Raw genomic sequence first — 17,879 nt, forward strand, 5'->3', positions numbered from 1 at the left:
TCAGAAAAAAATTCCCCTTATTCCCAATCTTTGCTTCCTGCCAATCAGTGAATGCTCTATCTATGCTAATATCTTTCCTATAATACCATGGAGTGTTAACTTGTTAAGCAGCATCTTGTCAAAGGCCTTCTGAAAATCCAAGTACACAACATCCACTGATTCTCCTTTGTCTATCCTGCTTGTTATTTCCTCAAAGAATTCCAACAGATTTGTCAGGCAAGAGTTTTCCTTAAGGAAACCATGCTGACTTTGGCCTATTTATCATGTGCCTCCAAGTACAGTGGTGGGGTGGAGATGTATCTCAATCAAAGGAGGTGTAAGGTGCTCTTTCCCTCTGCTAGCCTGCAGGTCACACTTGGGCAAGATGTAGCAGCTGTTTAGCCCGTTGATCAGGGTCACATGAAGCCATGGGAGCAAGTGGTGGATGGTCATATGAGTAGATGGTGCAGGTCACAAGTTCTGCTTGCATACTTCTGAGTCTAGGCAGAGAATCTCTGAAAAGTACTGATAATGACTGGGATCATCTGTCTTGTAAAGACAGTGCACAGAAGAAGGCAATGGCAAACAAATTTTGTAGAAAAAATTGCCAAGAACAATCTTGGTCATTGAAAGACCATGATCGTCCACATCATACACCTGGCACATAACAAGCGAGCGAGACTACTAGTCTCCCAAAACCACATCCTTAATAATTGACTCCAACATCTTCCCAGCCACTGAGATCAGGTGAACTGGGCTATAATTTCCTTTCCTCTGCCTCTGCCCCTCTTGAAGAGTGGTGTGACATTTGCAGTTTTTCAGTTTGCCAGAACCATGCTGGAATAAATTGATTCTTGAAAGATTATTATTAATGCCTTTATAATCTCATCAGCTACATCTTTCAGAACCCTAATTTGTACACTATCTGGTCCAGGTGACTTATCTATCTTTACACCTTCCAGTTTTTCAAATACCTATAAGAAGCAACTGCACTCACTTCTGCCCCCTGACAGTCTTGAACTTCTGGCATAGAGTTTTCCATGGTGAAGGTTTCCATGGTAAAATACTTATTCAGTTTATCTGCCATTTCTTTGTCCCCCTTTACTACTTCTTCAGTGTCATTTTCCAGCAGTCCAATATCTTCTCTCGTCTTTCTTTCATTCTTCATATATCTGAAAAACTTTGGTATCCTCTTTGATATTATTGGCTAGCTTACATTCATATTTCATCTTTTTCCCCCTTATTGCTTTTTCAGTTGCCTTTGGCTGGTTATTAAAAGTTTACCAATCCTCTACCTTTCCACGAATTTTTGTTCTATTATATGCCCTCTTTTTTGCTTCCATGTTGACTTTGACTTCCTTGTCAACCACGGTTGCGTCATCCTGCCTTTAGAATACTTCCTCTTCTTCTTGGGATATAGCTATCCTGTGCCTTCTGAATTCCTCCCAGAAACTCCAGCCATTGCTGTTCTGCTGTCACCCCTACTAGTGTCCTCTTCCAGTCAGCTTTGGTTAGATCCTCACTCACGCCTTTTTACTCCACTGAGGTACTGATACTTCTGCCTTTAGCTTCTCCCTCTCAAATTGCAGGGTCAATTCTATTATATTGTGGTCACCTCCAACGAAGGGTCCCATTAACGTAAGCTCCCTAATCAAATCCGGTTCATTACACACTGTAATTTGCAGGGTTCTTGAAGAAGTTAAGAAGCCAAACTGTAGGAAAACATGACAAAAATGATTTATTCTCTGTGGTGGGAAGGTTAGAATTGCAATTTATTCCACTTCACAGTCTCCATTCTCTAACACTGTCCCTGAACACATTAGGCATCCAAAACCCCTGAAGCAAACAGTGATCATAAGTACTCATGTTGCCAACGTATTATTCCGGCAACAGTAAAAACTTGTGTTTTGACAGATGTCTGTGTTTTGACAGAGATTAAGAATTCCTTCAAAACAACAGATTGTTTAATAATTCTTAGTTTTGAAATAGTACCATGGACAGTGATCACATGGGAATTAAAACAGATCTTACCCAATAGCCAAACATCTGCACTGTCTCTCAGGGGGCATGAGGTTATGCTTTTTCGCTGGCTAAGATAATAGTTCTAGTGAAAGAATGTGTTCTGACAGAAGTTATTATGAGCAGTGAAGACAATAGCAGATAAAATAATAAAATCTGTGTTAATACTGTGTAATTATCATCACTCCTGCACACAGCATTATGGCTTCTACAGTGGATGTTTTGTGACTAGAGGTGGCTTTCTCAACCTTCTGGAGAAGACTCCTGATCTTAACTCTCGAAACCTCATGGAGGTCAGTGGCCATTCAAAATGCACCATTTCGTAACATTCTCTGGCAGTAGAGCAAAGTATTCGATAACGCCTGGAATTGTGTATTAAGAAAATTATTTCCTGTTATGCTGCTGCTGTTTAGGGCAGCAATGATGGTCCTCCATTACTGACGATACTCAGAGCTTCCTTTATCATGTCAGTAGCTTCCTCTTGGTTTTCACCACAGTCAATCTTTGGTGGAGACTCAGGAATACAGTTGAACTCAGACGTAGAAGCATTTTTCATTACTGTTTCTATAACAATTTTTTTTCGACCAGTCAGGATTGTTAGCCCTGAACCTGGAGGACCGGTGGACCACTCTTAGTCTGGCCTCTACTCTTTGACGTGTTTGGCATGGGTGACCCTACCAAGAGCCAAAGCAAAAGGCCCTGACTCCAGCCATCATAGCCCTCCAGGTCACTGAGGCACGCAAGCCTCCAAACCCATATGGCACGGCTGTGGTTCTCTTGGAGGAATTGTGCATTGTATATAGGGTAAGTGAAAGCAGGCTTTTACCACTGAGGTTGGGTGGGACTACAACTAGAGGTCAATGGTTAAGGGTGAAAGGTGAAATTTTAAGGGGAACATGAAGGGGAACTTTTTCACTTAGAGGGTGTTGAGAGTGTGAATTATTTCCATGACATCTGAAAACTGTCTAAGTGTTTAATGTTTAGAAATCATTGTAACTGACGTGGCTAGCAGATTGGCTAGTTTCTTTTCTCATCTTTACACCCAAGAAAGATCAATGTGTTCTGTTAATTTATCCCATTTACTGACTTCCCTAAACACTTAGTTACTTGATTTATGAAGACAGGACATAGTCCGACTATATAATACAACAAAATATTTGCAACTGCCATCACTCTTACCCTTCACTGAATAATGACGACAGTGCATTGGAAAAGTTGCACAACAAGACCTAATTGTCCACTTGGGTAAACTATCTGGCACTGCCTGACATTGAGACTAATACTTGGGAATTGAAGTAATTACTGTGCAAAATACTGCTGGCATTGAGAAGCCATTTCTTGCATGGCTCAGGGAGTGTGAAATTGCTAACTGCTCAAATAGATATTATTTCATTTACTTGAAAACTATTTTTGTTTTGTTGGGCAAGCTTTTCCAAAATGAATTCACTCATTTACTTTCTCAGCCAATGCCATCAGCATCATGGTTAAACTGGGGCTGTATAGAGTCATAGAACGCTACAGCAGAGAAACACGCCATTTGGTCCATCTAGTCTGTGCTGAACCATTGCCCTGTATCTCCATATCCATGGCAGCATAGTGTTCAGGTACCAGCGAGCTGGGTTCAATTCCAGCCATTGCCTGTAAGGAGTTGTACATCCTCCCCGTGACTGCATGGATTTTGTCCAGGTGCTCCAGTTTCCTTCCACAGTTCAAAGACGTACCAGTTGGTAGGTTAATTGGTCATTGTAAATCGTCCGGTGATTAGGCTAGGATTGAATCCAGCAATTGCTGGGTGGTGCAGCTCGGAGGGCCCAAAGGGCCAATTCTGCCCTGTATCTCAATCAATCAATCAACCAATAAATAAATAAATACCCCCTTATTCATGTACCTCTTCAAATTTCTTTTAAATGTTGAAATCAATCCCACATCTACCGCCTGCATTGACAGCTTGTTCCAAACTCTGAGAGAAGAAGACCTCCCTCATGTTCCCCTTAAACATTTCACCTTTCACCCTTAACCCATGACCTCTAGCTGTAATCCCACCCAATCTCAGTGGGAAAAGCCTGCTTGCATTTACCCTGTCTGTACCCCTCATGATTTTGTATACCTCAGTCAAATCTCCCCCCAGCCTTCATTCCAAACCTCTTCAACCTTTCCCTAGAACTCAGGTCCTCAATCCCAGAAATATCCTTATATATACTTCAAAATTATTGTACAATTGATATAACAAATAGCTTTGCACTCTCATAAAAACAATGCATTCACTCTGCTGCCCAATCTGCACTCTTTAACATGCTTTTCTCTTCCATATTAGTCTAATGTGTTTGGGTGACACATTTAATTCATTATCATTGCAAACACTTACAACACTAATGACTTTCATGAGACTGTGTTAGTGAATCCTGTATAAGTAAGCTGAATTTGCATTATCCTTCAACCCTTAGCAGGGGAAGCAAAATTAAAGTCGTTTAATCAATGGACACACCAGGTGACACCTTTCTGAAAGATGGCAAATTAAAATTTTCAGAATCAGAATCAGAATCAGAATCACTTTATTGCCAGTATGTGAAACAATGGCAGAATTGATTATGCTTTGGTGCCAAGCATTAAACACAAGACAATTCCATAACAGACAACACAATAACAACCGACAACTTGCAAGGCAATAGTGCAAACAGCCATGACCAGTCAACAATTAGCAGAAAGGTCACATGTGCAAACATCAATAATCAAACTTAAATAACTGTGAATATATGAAGAAACGAGGTAATTATCAACAGAACAAAGAGAGCAGGAAAGACCTTTTAATGGATGTTATGCAGGGGTAGTTTTGCTGAGAATCTGGATAGCTACAGAGATGGCATGTAGGCCTGGTGCTAATGGACTTGTAGTGTCTCCTTGATGGCAATTTGGTGAATAGGTGGCCAGGGTGAGTAGAGTCAGCAGTAATTTTTTCCAACTCTTTTCTTCACTCCGATGATGAACAGATATTTTCATGTTTGTAGCTGACAGCCTATGATCTTCTCTGTTGAGTGAACCACTCCACACAACCTGGACTTGGAGAGGGAGGAGGCAGCGGGAAACCAAACAGTAATAGGGGAGGCCACACACTCTCAATAATGGCTGAGTGAAAATTCATCAGGATGTGTCCTGAGACGTCAGGTTTCCTAAACTGGTGTAAAATGACAAATTCACTTTTTTTTAACTGAAACCCTTTTAAAAACATAATTCAAAGAAATCAGCAGGTATTGTACAGATGAAATTGCACGTTGTTGGCCTTTGACAAATTCTCGACCACATTCTTCATGGTGGTCTTGAAAGAGCAGCATCAATTCTTCAATGACAGCATGCTATTAGGACTGTTAGGATGGGAAACAGCTTCTTCCCCCAGGCCACAGGACTACTGAACTCACTGCCATCGCCCAGGTCTTATTACATATGAAGTGCCAATTGTGTTATAATGTTTAAATGTACATGTATGTTGTAAATGTACATTATGCTAAATGTCATTCTTCTGCAATATATTTTACTACTTGTTAATTTATTTGTTGTGATATTACTTAATGTGTTGTGTGTGAGTTACACGTATTGTGTGAGGCACCTTTGTCTGGAGGAACATCGCTTTGCTTGGTGGTAATACATGTACTGTACAGGGTTGACTAATAATAAACTTGACTTGAATGATCATAACTGGAACAAATTTACCCAATACTGGGGAAAACATGTCCATTTAAAAACTGGAAGGTTTGATGTCTAATGACTATAACGTATTCACATTGTCCATTTGAGTCTTTGTGAGGTTATTCTCCAACTCCTGAAACCAGGCTTTGGCTTTAACCCCTCATTTCTGGCAAAGGGTTAAATGTTCAAAATTATATAGATGTGCTTGCTGCTGGTTTAAGGCAATAGACTTCCATTTTGTGCCCCCCCCCACATGTTTATTGACAAATGCTCATGGTGCAGTTGGAAACCCAGTTTCGGTTTAATCATACAGTACATGAGGGGAATCCATGAACACTGCCTCTCTTTTTGCACTGCTTTATATATATATATATTCTTACTGTAACTTTCAGTAATTTTTTTATAGTTTGCACAGTACTGCTGCAAAACAGAATATTTCACGCCACATATCAGTGATAATAAACCTGATTCTGATGTAACAGTTGTAGAGGAGTCAAATGGAAGTGTGTGTGTGTGTGTGGGGGGGGGGGTGGTGTTGGCTATAAAGAGTTATATGCTCCACATTGCATATGGATGTTGGGACAGCTGTGTTCCCTCCTTCTTCCTTCGTCTCGAGTTTTTTTGCCTTCATTCAGTAAATTACATCTCCTGTCCCTTCCTTGACCTTGAATTGCTTCCAAGCCCTCTCTCTCTGTCGCTGCTGCGACAGTCTTTCTCCCAACTTCCAGAGGTACGATCTCTTTATCCCTAGACTTCCCACCTGCCCAGGCACCAATCTGGCAGGCCACAGACAGAGAAATGAAACTATCAATAACTGTGGTGCTTCTCTTCCTGACGAACTTAACGTAATCTACGCAAGATTCAAACAGAAGAGGAGCGTCCTGCTCCCTCCGGATGAACCGGACCTGGTGGCATCGAGATTCATCATTCATTCAATCTTCCGTCCGTGGACTCACTTTACACTGCACGCTGTCGGAGCAGTGCTGCCAGGATAATCAAGGACACGACCCACCCAGCCAACACACTTTTCATCCCTCTTCCTTCCGGGAGAAGGCGCAGGAGCTTGAAGACTCGTACGGCCAGATTTGGGAACAGCTTCTTTCCAACCGTGATAAGACTGCTGAACTGATCCTGACCCGGATCTGGGCCGTACCCTCCAAATATCCGGACCTGCCTCTCAGTTTTTTTGCACTACCTTACCTTTCATTTTTCTATTTTCTATTTATGAGTTATAATTTAAATTTTTAATATTTACTAATTTTTACTATTTTTAATATTTAGTATTTGTCATCCAGGGAGCGGGAAGCGCAGAATCAAATATCGCTGTGATGATTGTATGCTCTAGTATCAATTGTTTGGCGACAATAAAGTATAAGTATCACTGGAGTGAATTACTGCCAACAGACTCAGAGCTGAGGAGCATCACCCTAGTGTTTCCCTGAGCAATTACCCTTTGAAACCCCCTTGTGAATATTGTGATCGAGGCCCCAAGCAAAAATCATCTCTCTTAAGATGTCAATCAACAGAGTTTATATGTCAGCCTACATTTATACTCCAGGCCTGCTTTCTTTCAAGGATCCTATCCAATATATGTCAGTATTCAAGGCACTGTGAGCTTACAAACCTAATGTAACTATTTGGTTTACTTGCTGCATTGACACTATACCAAATTGTAGCTGGGAATCTCTAAGTAGGGATGCCCATTTCAAGGAAACTTTGCAGTAGGTGTAAAGGGGGAGATCTAACAGTCTGAAAGAGAATACTTTCTAACAAAACCATGAAGAGGATTGGTTATTACAACTTACTCAATCTGAAGTATAAACTGATGACAGCTATCTCTGATTCAAATACCATATGTTTCAAATCTGGTCCACCGCCAAGAAACATCAAACTCGAGAAATTCTGCAGATCCTGGCAATCCAAAGCAACACATACACAATGTTGGAGGAACCCTGCAGGTCAGACAGCATCTATCGAGTGAATAGATCATCAATGCTTTGGGCCAAGACCCCGTTCAGGTTTGGAAAGGCTTCTCCTTTGCCTTTCCAGTCTGATGAAGGGTCTTGGCCCAAAACGTTGACTGTTTACTCAGCTGCCTGACCTGCTGAGTTCCTCCAGAATTTTGTGTGTTACTGTGATTATATTTCAGTTAACCTAGCAGAATCTTACAATCCCTTGCCAAAGTGCCCTCGCCCCATTCCCCACAAACACTCAGACCTCTTCCAAAATGGGGGATTTTCTTTCTGATCTTCTCTGTGTATTACTTATTTGAAAGGGCAAAAGTTCTTGATTGTAAATCATATTGCATATGTTCTTACACAGCACTGTGGGACTCTTTAATGTTAAATATTGCAGGATCCAAAAGTATTGGTTCTGTTAGTGCTGTTAATTCTATAAAGGTAGGTGTTATTTGACTAACTGCTCTGTGGGCTCACAATCAGAATCAGGATTATTATCGCTGATGTCATCATCATTATGTGCCATGTGGGCAATCATGGTCTTTCACCATGATTTCTACAGAAGTGGTTTGCCATTGCCTTCTTCTGGACAGTGTCTTTACAAGACGGGTGACCCCAGCCATTATCAATACTCTTCAGAGATTGGCTGCCTGGCATCTGTAGTTGCATAACCAAAACTTGTGATATGCACCAGCTGCTCATACCACCATCTACCACCTGCTCCCATGTCTTCATGGGGTTGGGGCGGCTTGCCCAAGGGAGACCTGCAGGCTAGGGGAGGGGAGGAGTGGCTTATACCTCCTTTGGTAGAGACATATCTCCGCCTGTCCACGACATTGCTGACATATGTGAAATTTGTTTTGTGGCAGCAGTACAGTGCAATACATCAAAATTATTATGTTACAATGAGAATATATAAGGATTCAAATCAATCGTGCACAAAAATAGTGAGGTAGCATTCATGGGTTCATGGGCCGTTGAGAAATCTGCTGGCGGGGGGGGGTGGAGTTGGTGGGGAGGAAACTATTCCTAAAATGTTGAGTGTGGATTTTCCCCGATGGTTAGAATGAGAAGAGGGTCCTGGATAGTGAAGGTCCTTCTTGAGGCATTGCCTCTTGAGGCTGGCTTCAATGGTGGAGTGACTATTGCCCATGGTGGAACTGGGTGAGTCTCCAACTCTCCACAGGTCTTCACGATTCTGTGCATTGGTTCCCCCATATCAGAAACTGGTGCAATGTCAGATTGCTCTCCACAGTACATATGCAAAATTTGCTATGAGTCTTTGGTGAGATACAAAATCTCCTCAAATTCCTTATGAAATAGTGCATGGCATCTTCATAATTGCATCAATATTTTGGGCCTAGGAAAGATCTGCTGAGGTGTTGACACCCAGGAACTTAGATGGGCTCACCCTTTCTGACGCTGACCCCTCAGTGAGGACCGGCATGTGTTCTCCTTACTTCTCCTTCCTGAAGTCCATAACCAATTCCTTGGTTGTACTGGCATTGAGTGCAAGGTTGTTGTTGTGACACCTCTCAACCTGCTGATCTATCTCAATCCTATATGCCTCCTGTGACAACAGTGTAACAATGTATATAGAAAGCCCCAATGACAGTGCGTAAAGAGCCTGTAGATAAATTAAAAATACCTTACCCCTCATGGCTCATGTGGTTACATCAAACATTCTGTAATAGAGTTTGTGAGAACTTAGAAATTCAGTGTGTTGACATGCTTTAGAAGTACACTACACTTTTGTTCAAGAGTATGTAAGGATTTGAGTACGGCCTTCAATTTTTAAAACTGTTAGGGCGTGTTCTGGAGTTAGGTATATAGCAAATATTGATTCCACCAGCAACCAATCTTCAGATTTGAATGTGGATTGTTAGATTGAATTTAAAATGCAGCTCAGAAGCTTAGATAGGGTAGTTAAGAAAGCTTATGGGGTGTTAGCTTTCATAAGTCGAGGGATAAAGTTTAAGAGTCGCGATGTAATGATGCAGCTCTATAAAACTCTGGTTAGGCCACACTTGGAGTATTGTGTCCAGTTCTGGTCACCTCACTATGGTAAGGATGTGGAAGCATTGGAAAGGGTACAGAGGAGATTTACCAGGATGCTGCCTGGTTTAGAAAGTATGCATTATGATCAGAGATTAAGGGAGCTAGGGCTTTACTCTTTGGAGAGAAGGAGGATGAGAGGAGACATGATAGAGGTGTACAAGATAATAAGAGGAATAGATAGAGTGGATAGCCAGCCCCTCTTCCTCAGGGCACCACTACTCAATACAAGAGGACCTGGCTTTAAGGTAAGGGGTGGGAAGTTCAAGGGGAATATTAGAGGAAGGTTTTTTACTCAGAGAGTAGTTGGTGCGTGGAATGCACTGCCTGAGTCAGTGGTGGAGGTAGATACACTAGTGAAGTTTAAGAGACAACTAGACAGGTATATGGAGGAATTTAAGGTGGGGGGTTATATGGGAGGCAGGGTCTGAAGGTCGGCACAACATTGTGGGCTGAAGGGCCTGTAATGTGCTGTACTATTCTATGTTCTATGTTCAGAATAATTAGATCTTAGATGCCTGAATTTGGCCTAGAGTTAGTGGAGATTAACATTCATTTTGGGTGTCTGGAGCATGGGTGTAAAGAAGGGGGTGTGTAAACTATATGTAATTCAAAAGAAGCATTGTAGATACAGTGTAACTATAAAATAAACCCTTTGATATTTAGCATATAAAATGTCATGTAATGTTGGGTTGAGTAGGCCTCTTTTTTTAACAAAAGTGTTTCAATATGATTCCTGTTGCTCATTTTTTTCTTTTGCTGAATAAAACACATCTATATCCATTAGCTTCAGTGTGTCTCCAGCAACTTTGTTCACATCACAACAAAAAAACCCCACTTCTGCAGTGGTCCAATAAACATTTAAATTGTTCTCCTTTTGGTCTTGTACAGATCACTTCCAATGGTTCCAGCAAAGAGCCAGCACTAGTAACAGGCCAAAAGAAGTCCGTTGTATTATGTTTCTGCAGTACTATGAATAAGAAAAAAAATATTACTGAGGACAGTTTTGGTCTTTTTACATAACAAGACCAAACTTGCCACAGAAGGAGCACAACAACCGTTGCTTCGACTGTTTCGGGATGATTGAGTCTGTCATGCAAGAGGACAGACTGAGTAGACTTTTTTCCCCTCCAGGATTTAGAAGAATGAGAGGAAATCTTATCGAAACTTACATTCTTACAGGGCTGAATGGTTTGGATAAAGTTCAGTTGAGAATCCTGCAATATATTGCTCGTCCTGGCCAAGGAGTCTACAAACACAAGTCACAGCCTCAGTATAAAGTGTAGGCCAAATGCCAGAACTGTAGTGATCCATGCTGACTGTGGTTCCTATCCACACTAATCCCATTTGCCTGCATAAGACCTATACCCCTCCTCTCCTTTCTATCCAGGTACTGTCCAAATGGCTTTTAGAAAGTGGAATTTTATCTGCCTTTAACCAGCTTATTATACATAAACTACCACTCTCAATCTGATAAACTTCTGAAATTTTTAAAAACTTTCTCCTGTCATTTTAAACCTATACCCTTCAGTTCTACCCTATTTATATCTTTCAGTTTTATAAACCTCTATAAGATCACCCCTGAGCCTCCTATAGATAAACCCAGCCTATCCAATTGTTCCTTTTAAGTAAAGCCCTCCATTCCAGGTAATATCATGGCGAATCTCTTCTGCACCCTTTTTAATGTTAAAGCATCTTGCACAATACTCCATGTGTGGCCCAATCAGTGTTTTACACAGCTGCAACATGACATCCTGTAGTAGTAGTTAATAGTGTTATCCCTATGTCACTCAGTTAGCCACCCCCACATGGGAGGAGTTCACACACTGTACAAGCAGGGTTATCCCAACTCTTATACTCATGCCTCGGCAAACATATCGAATGCCCTCTTTACCACCCTATCTACTTGTGCAACTACAGGGAGCTATGAGATTGCACCCCAAGGTTTCTCTGTACCTCAACACACCTGATGATCCTGCCATCTACTGTATATGTCCTTTTAGTATTTCCTGTCCCTAAATGCATTACCTTATATCTTTCTGGATTAATTTTTATCATTATTTCCAAATTTCCAACTATCTATGTCCCTCCGTAACCTTCCACAACCTTCTTTGTTATCTAGTGTTCCACCAAGTTGCATGTCATCAACAGATTTACTAATTAGTCCAGGGTAACATACACACAATGCTGGAGGAACTCAAAAGATCAGACAGCATCTATGGAGAGGAACAAACAGTCAATATTTGAAGCTGAAAATTTTCATCAGGACTGATGATGTGTTACTAATCAGTCCACCTACATTCTCCTCCAAATAATTTGTATATAAAGTACTATGCTGAAGTCTTAGGCACATGTAAATAAATTCTGTAAAGCTTTCAAAAATAATGAAATGAAAACTTTCTAAATATCAAAAAATATTATAAAGAGCAGTAAACAGTAAAAAATTAAATTAATATTTGGTGCGCCCGCCTTTGCCTTTAAAACTGCATCAATTCTCTTGGGTATACTGTTGTGCAGTTTTATAAGAAAATCAACTGGTAGGTTGTTCCAAGTATCCTGGAAAACTTGCTACAGTTCTTCTGTGGACGTTGGCTGTCTAGCTTGCTTCTCTTTCTCCAGGTAATCCCAGACAGCCTCAATGCTGAGATCATCAAAACAACCCACCCCTATGCTCTGCTTTCTATCATTGATCATTTTTGGTCCATTTTGTTAGGATCCTATGCTCCTAACTTTCTGTGCCAGCTTACTAAATGGGACTTCGTCTAAAGCCTGGTTAACCTCCAAGTAAACCATGTCTTTCAACTCTTCTTCATTAATTTTCTTAATTATCTCCTCAAAAACTCAATGAAATTCAGGAGACAGGATTTCCCTTACGAAAAGGATTGCAGAGTAAGGGAACCTTGGATGATAAGAAAGGTTGCAAATTTAGTTAATAAAAATAAATTAAGTATATGTAAGGTTTAGGAAGCTAAAATTGAACAGGGCTGTTGAGAAATAAAGAAAGAAGCCTGGAAAGAACTGAAGAAAGAAATCAGGAGAGGTAGGAAGGGCCATGAAAAGTCCCTGTCAATTAGGATTATAAAGGATCTTAAAACATTCTATGCACATATCAGAAGCAAGATAATAACTAGGGCAAGGATGGAACTACCCAGGGATAAAGGTTGGAACACATGCTTAGATGTGGGAGACCCCTAAATGAGTACTTTGTGTCAGTATTCACCAAGGAGAAGGACATAGAGTTTGGTGAGATCAGGGTAAGGCATGATCGTATGCTAGGACATTTTCAGATAAAGAGAGGTGCTGACGGGTCTCTTGAAGAACATTAAGGTAGGTATGCCTAATGAGACATATCCCAGTTTATCCAGAAAGACAAGATTGTTGGAGCATAGGCCAAAATCTGTGTGTTCTCTCTAGCCATAGATGAGGGCACAGAGGACTGACAAGTAACAAATGCTGTTTCCTTTCTTCAAGAAGGAAATTGTAGGTAATCCAGGAATTAGAGGCTGATGAGTCTCATCAGCAGTAGGGAAGTTATTGGAGAGGATTCTCAGGGACAGGGTACACAAGCATTTGGAAAACCAAGGCCTAATTAGAGACAACCAGCATAGCTTTGTATGGGGCAGGTCATGTCTTAGTAACTTGAATGAAACTTTTGAGGTGACCAAGATGGTTGATGAGGGTAGAGCAGTGGATCTTGTTAACATGGATCTTAGTAAGGCATTCAACAAGCTCCTTGATGGTCGGCTCATCCAGAAGGTTCGTATGCATTAGATCTACAGTAGTTTGGCTGTTTGGGCTTGGCCATAGAAGACCATAATGGTTGATGGGTCTTATATTGGCTGTAAATCTGTGATTAGTGGAATCTCTCGGGATCCATACTGGGTCCATTGTTTTCGATAAATGTAAATAAGGGCTCCCAACTTTTTTTTTACTGTGGACCCAAGGTTGGGAACTCCTGTATGTAAATGACTTCAATGAAAATATGGATCGGTGCATTAGTATGTTTGCTAATGATGCAAAGATTGGTGGTGTTGTGGATAGTGTTGATGATTACAGTAGATCAAAGATACTGTGGATCAAAGTTCAAAGTAATTTCATTATCAAAGCATGTTACCATATACTACCTTGAAATTCATTTTTTGCAGGCATTTACAGGAAAAATAAAGAAATACAATAGATTTTACAAAAACTATGCATAAGCAGAGACTGACAGGCAACCAATGTGCAAAAGAAGACACTCAGGGCAAATAGAGAATCACACGGTGAAAATGAGTTGTAAAGAGACCTTGTAAGTGAGCCTGTGGGTCATAGAATCAGTTTAGGTTCGTGGTGAGTGGAGATATTTTTGCCAGTTCAGGAGCCTGATTGTCACAAGTTAATAATAGTTCAATTGCAGAAACGAACAGAGAAATGGCAAATTGGGTAAATGTGAGGTGTTGCACTTTGGGAGATAAAGGTAAAAGGGAAGTACACAGTTAATGGCAGGAACCCATAAAAGCGTTGATGCACAGAGAAATCTTGTACATTGGCATCTCAGAGTCCAAGTCCACAGATCCCTGGAAGTGGTCACACAATTGATGAGGTGGCAAAGAAAGCTTATGCCATGCTTGTCTTCATTAGTCAAGGCACTGAGTTCAAGAGACAGAAAGACATGCTGTAGTTTTATAGAAACTCAGTTTGGCCACATCTGGAGTATTGCATTCTCCCCACTGTAGGAAAGATGTTAAGGCTTTGGAGAAGATGCAGAAGAGGTCTACCAGGATACTGCCAGGTGAGAGGGCGTGTGCTGTAAAGAGTGATTGGACAAACTGGGATTGTTTTCTCTGGAGAGGCAGAGGATGGGGGTATCCTGATAGAAGCCTATAAAATGATGAGGCAAAAATAAAATAGATAGCTGGCACTTTTCACCCAGGATCGAAATGTCTAATACTAGGGGACGTGCATGGAAGATGAACGGGGGAGAATTCAAAGGAGATGTGCAAGGCAGGTTTTTTTTCTCCCAGAGTGCTGGGTACCTGTAATGTGCTGCCAGGGGTGGCGGTGGAGGCAGAGACAACTGAGGCATTAAGGAGGCTCTCAGATAGGTACTGTTCTATGCTCTATGCTCTAAAATCATGTTGACATTAGGACTCCACTGAGGTGATATGTTTTTAGTAATTTTTAGTGCAGATAGTTATGGAGTCGTGGTCATTGAGTTAATTCAAAACAAAGATCAGAAGATTTCTGGTTATTAAGAGAATTAAGGGATATAGCAGGGGTTTCCAACCTTTTCTATGCCATAGACCTATACCATTAAGCAAGGGGTCCATGGACCCCAGTTTGGGAACCCCTGGGATGTAGGGAGAATGCAGGGACATGGTGCTGAAGCGAAAGACCAGCCACGATCTTGCTGAATGGCGGAACAGACTCAAAGGGTCAATAGTTCACTTCTGCTCCTGCTACATATGTTCCAACACTTCCGATACAGAAACATTATTGACTTTGTGAGAAACATCTGCAATCCTAGTTTTTTTAATTCTCCTGGAATACTTGAGATGTATTTTTGCTTACTCTATTCTTTCCTGCAGCTCATATTGTATTTACATCACATAACACATTCTTCTGCCCTTCCTCATTGTGGACGTTGATGCAGCAATGCAGGACACGGGCTCATTTTAAAGAAGGGTACACGTTCTTTCTTCGCCTTCTTGGAAGGTTCGGCTTGTTCATGGAGGATCCTCTTAAGACCACAAGACAAAGGAGCAGTCGGCCATTCGGCCCATCGAGTCTGTTCTGCCATTTTATCATGAGCTGATCCATTCTCCCATTTAGTCCCACTCCCCCACCTTCTCACCATAACCTTTGATGCCCTGGCTACTCAGATACCTATCAATCTCTGACTTAAATACACCCAATGACTTGGCCTCCACTGCTGTCTGTGGCAACAAATTCCATAGATTGACCACCCTCTGGCTAAAAAAATTTCTTCGCATTTCTGTTCTGAATGGGCGCCCTTCAATCCTTAAGTCATGCCCTCTCATACTAGACTCCCCCATCATGGGAAACAATTTTACCACATCCACTCTGTCCATGTCTTTCAATATTCAAAATGTTTCTATGAGGTCCCCCCTCATTCTTCTAAACTCCAAGGAATACAGTCCAAGAGCGGACAAACGTTCCTCATATGTTAACCCTCTCATTCCCGGAATCATTCTAGTGAATCTTCTCTGTACCCTCTCCAACGTCAGCTCATCCTTTCTTAAATAAGGAGACCAAAACTGCCCACAGTACTCCAAGTGAGGTCTCACCAGCGCCTTATAGAGCCTCAACATCACATCCCTGCTCCTATACTCTATTTCTCTAGAAATGAATACCAGCATTGCATTCGCCTTCTTCACCACCGACTCAACCCGGAGGTTAACCTTAAGGGAATCCTGTACGAGGACTCCCAAGTCCCATTGCATCTCAGAACTTTGAGTTCTTCCCCCATTTAAATAATAGTCTGCCCATTTATTACTTCTGCCAAAGTGCATAACCATACACTTTCCAACATTGTACTTCATTTGCCACTTCTCTGCCCATTCTTCCAATCTATCCAAGTCTCTCTGCAGACTCTCTGTTTCCTCAGCACTACCTGGCCCCTCCACCTATCTTCGTATCGTCAGCAAACTTAGCCACAAAGCCATCTATTCCATAATCCAAATCGTTGATGTACAACGTAAAAAGAAGCGGCCCCTGTTTCTATACTGCATCTGTTTCTACAGAAGCAGTATAGAAACTGTCCTGACGAGCTGGATCGCAACTGGTATGACAACTGCTCTGCTCTGGACTATGGAACGTGCAGAAAGTAGTAAAGTGCCCAGTACACCAACAGTCTCGCCACTTCCTTCCATTCAGTCCCTCTGCGCAGTCTGTTGCATCAGCAAGTCTAGTGGTATGGATGCATGCTACCCTGGCCATTCCCCTTTCTCTCTTTTACCATCTAGGAAAAGATACAAGAGCCTAAAAGCCTGGATGACCAGTTTCAAGAACAGCTTCATCCCCACTGCTATCAAATTTCAATCGTCTCTTTCAGTTTGTGGGGCGGTACAGCAGCATAGCGGCTAGCACAATGCTTTACAATATAGACGACCCAGGTTCAATTCCTGCCGCTGTCTGTAAGGGGTTTGTACATCCTCCCCATGACCACATGGGTTTCCTCCGGGTGCTCCAGTCTCCTCCCACAGTCCAAAGATGTACCGGTTGGTAGGTTAATTGGTTATTGTAAATTGTGCTGTGATAGGGCTAGGGTTAAACTGGGAGTTGCTGGGTATTGTGGCTCAAAGGGCTGGGAGGGCCTACTTCATGCTCAGTCCATCTCATCCCTCTGGTGGTCTGACATGTTCTTGAACTTCTAGTTCTGCTGCCCCTGTTATTGTCACTTTAGCATTTCTTTTTGCACAATTTCAGTTTGCACTAAGATACTTTGCACTGTGCTGTTGTTCTGCTCTCATCACTCCATTTCTTGTTGTATTTCTCATTACAATTTATGCTTTTTACTCTGTGACTTTCACACGAGTTAGGAATTTCATTGTATAGATACCTTGGTGCAGATAACAAGAAACTTGACCAAATCTGAGATCAGTCTTCGGTCTTCTGGGTGAATCTGGATGTCAGAACATTTGAACTTTGCCTTCTGTTATTTCTGTATAGTCCTAGCTATTTCTCCAGCAATCAATTTGCAATAAATATGCATATGGGGGCTTGAATGACAAGAAACAGGTAGACTTCTGATACAGATACTTGTCTAGGAGAGGGACGTGTCAATTCATCTCACGGGTCCATGAGGTTTACTCGTCTCTGTGCTGAACTGAGGCTGTGGCCTGTCCCTGAATCAGCTGTGGACTCACATTTGTTAACTTCAGTTCCGAATACTATTTTGAATGCTATTTGTTTACTTTTATTGCTTGCATGACTTTTTTCTTTTCCTACACAATTGGAGGTTTGATGGTTTTCTCTTTTTTAAAGGGTTCTATTGGGTTTCTTTGTTTTGTGGCTGTCTGTAAGGAGATGAATCTCAAGGTTGTATAGAGTATAAATACTTTGATAATGTACTTTGAACTTTAGTATCAAACTTTTAGCCAGTTTTATCCTATCTAGGATCATTAACTCAGTTTTTCAACATTCTACATTCTACATTAAGGCTCTCTACCTTGGAAACTGTTCCTT

At 41.4% G+C, this 17,879-nt stretch overlaps 1 long non-coding RNA gene across 1 annotated transcript in view; it reads left to right on the top strand.

The window, feature by feature from the left end:
- Nucleotides 1–2,214: 2,214 nt before the first annotated feature.
- The window catches only part of LOC134359063 (uncharacterized), a 33,166-nt gene continuing 17,501 nt past the window's right edge, over nt 2,215–17,879 (top strand). The window contains exons 1-2 of the long non-coding RNA XR_010021029.1: nt 2,215–2,291; nt 2,587–2,802. This is a non-coding gene — a long non-coding RNA (uncharacterized LOC134359063). The remainder of the gene's footprint in view (nt 2,292–2,586; nt 2,803–17,879) is intronic.

Source organism: Mobula hypostoma, chromosome 19, assembly GCF_963921235.1.
Source record: "Mobula hypostoma chromosome 19, sMobHyp1.1, whole genome shotgun sequence".
NCBI classification, from domain to species: Eukaryota; Metazoa; Chordata; class Chondrichthyes; order Myliobatiformes; family Myliobatidae; genus Mobula; species Mobula hypostoma.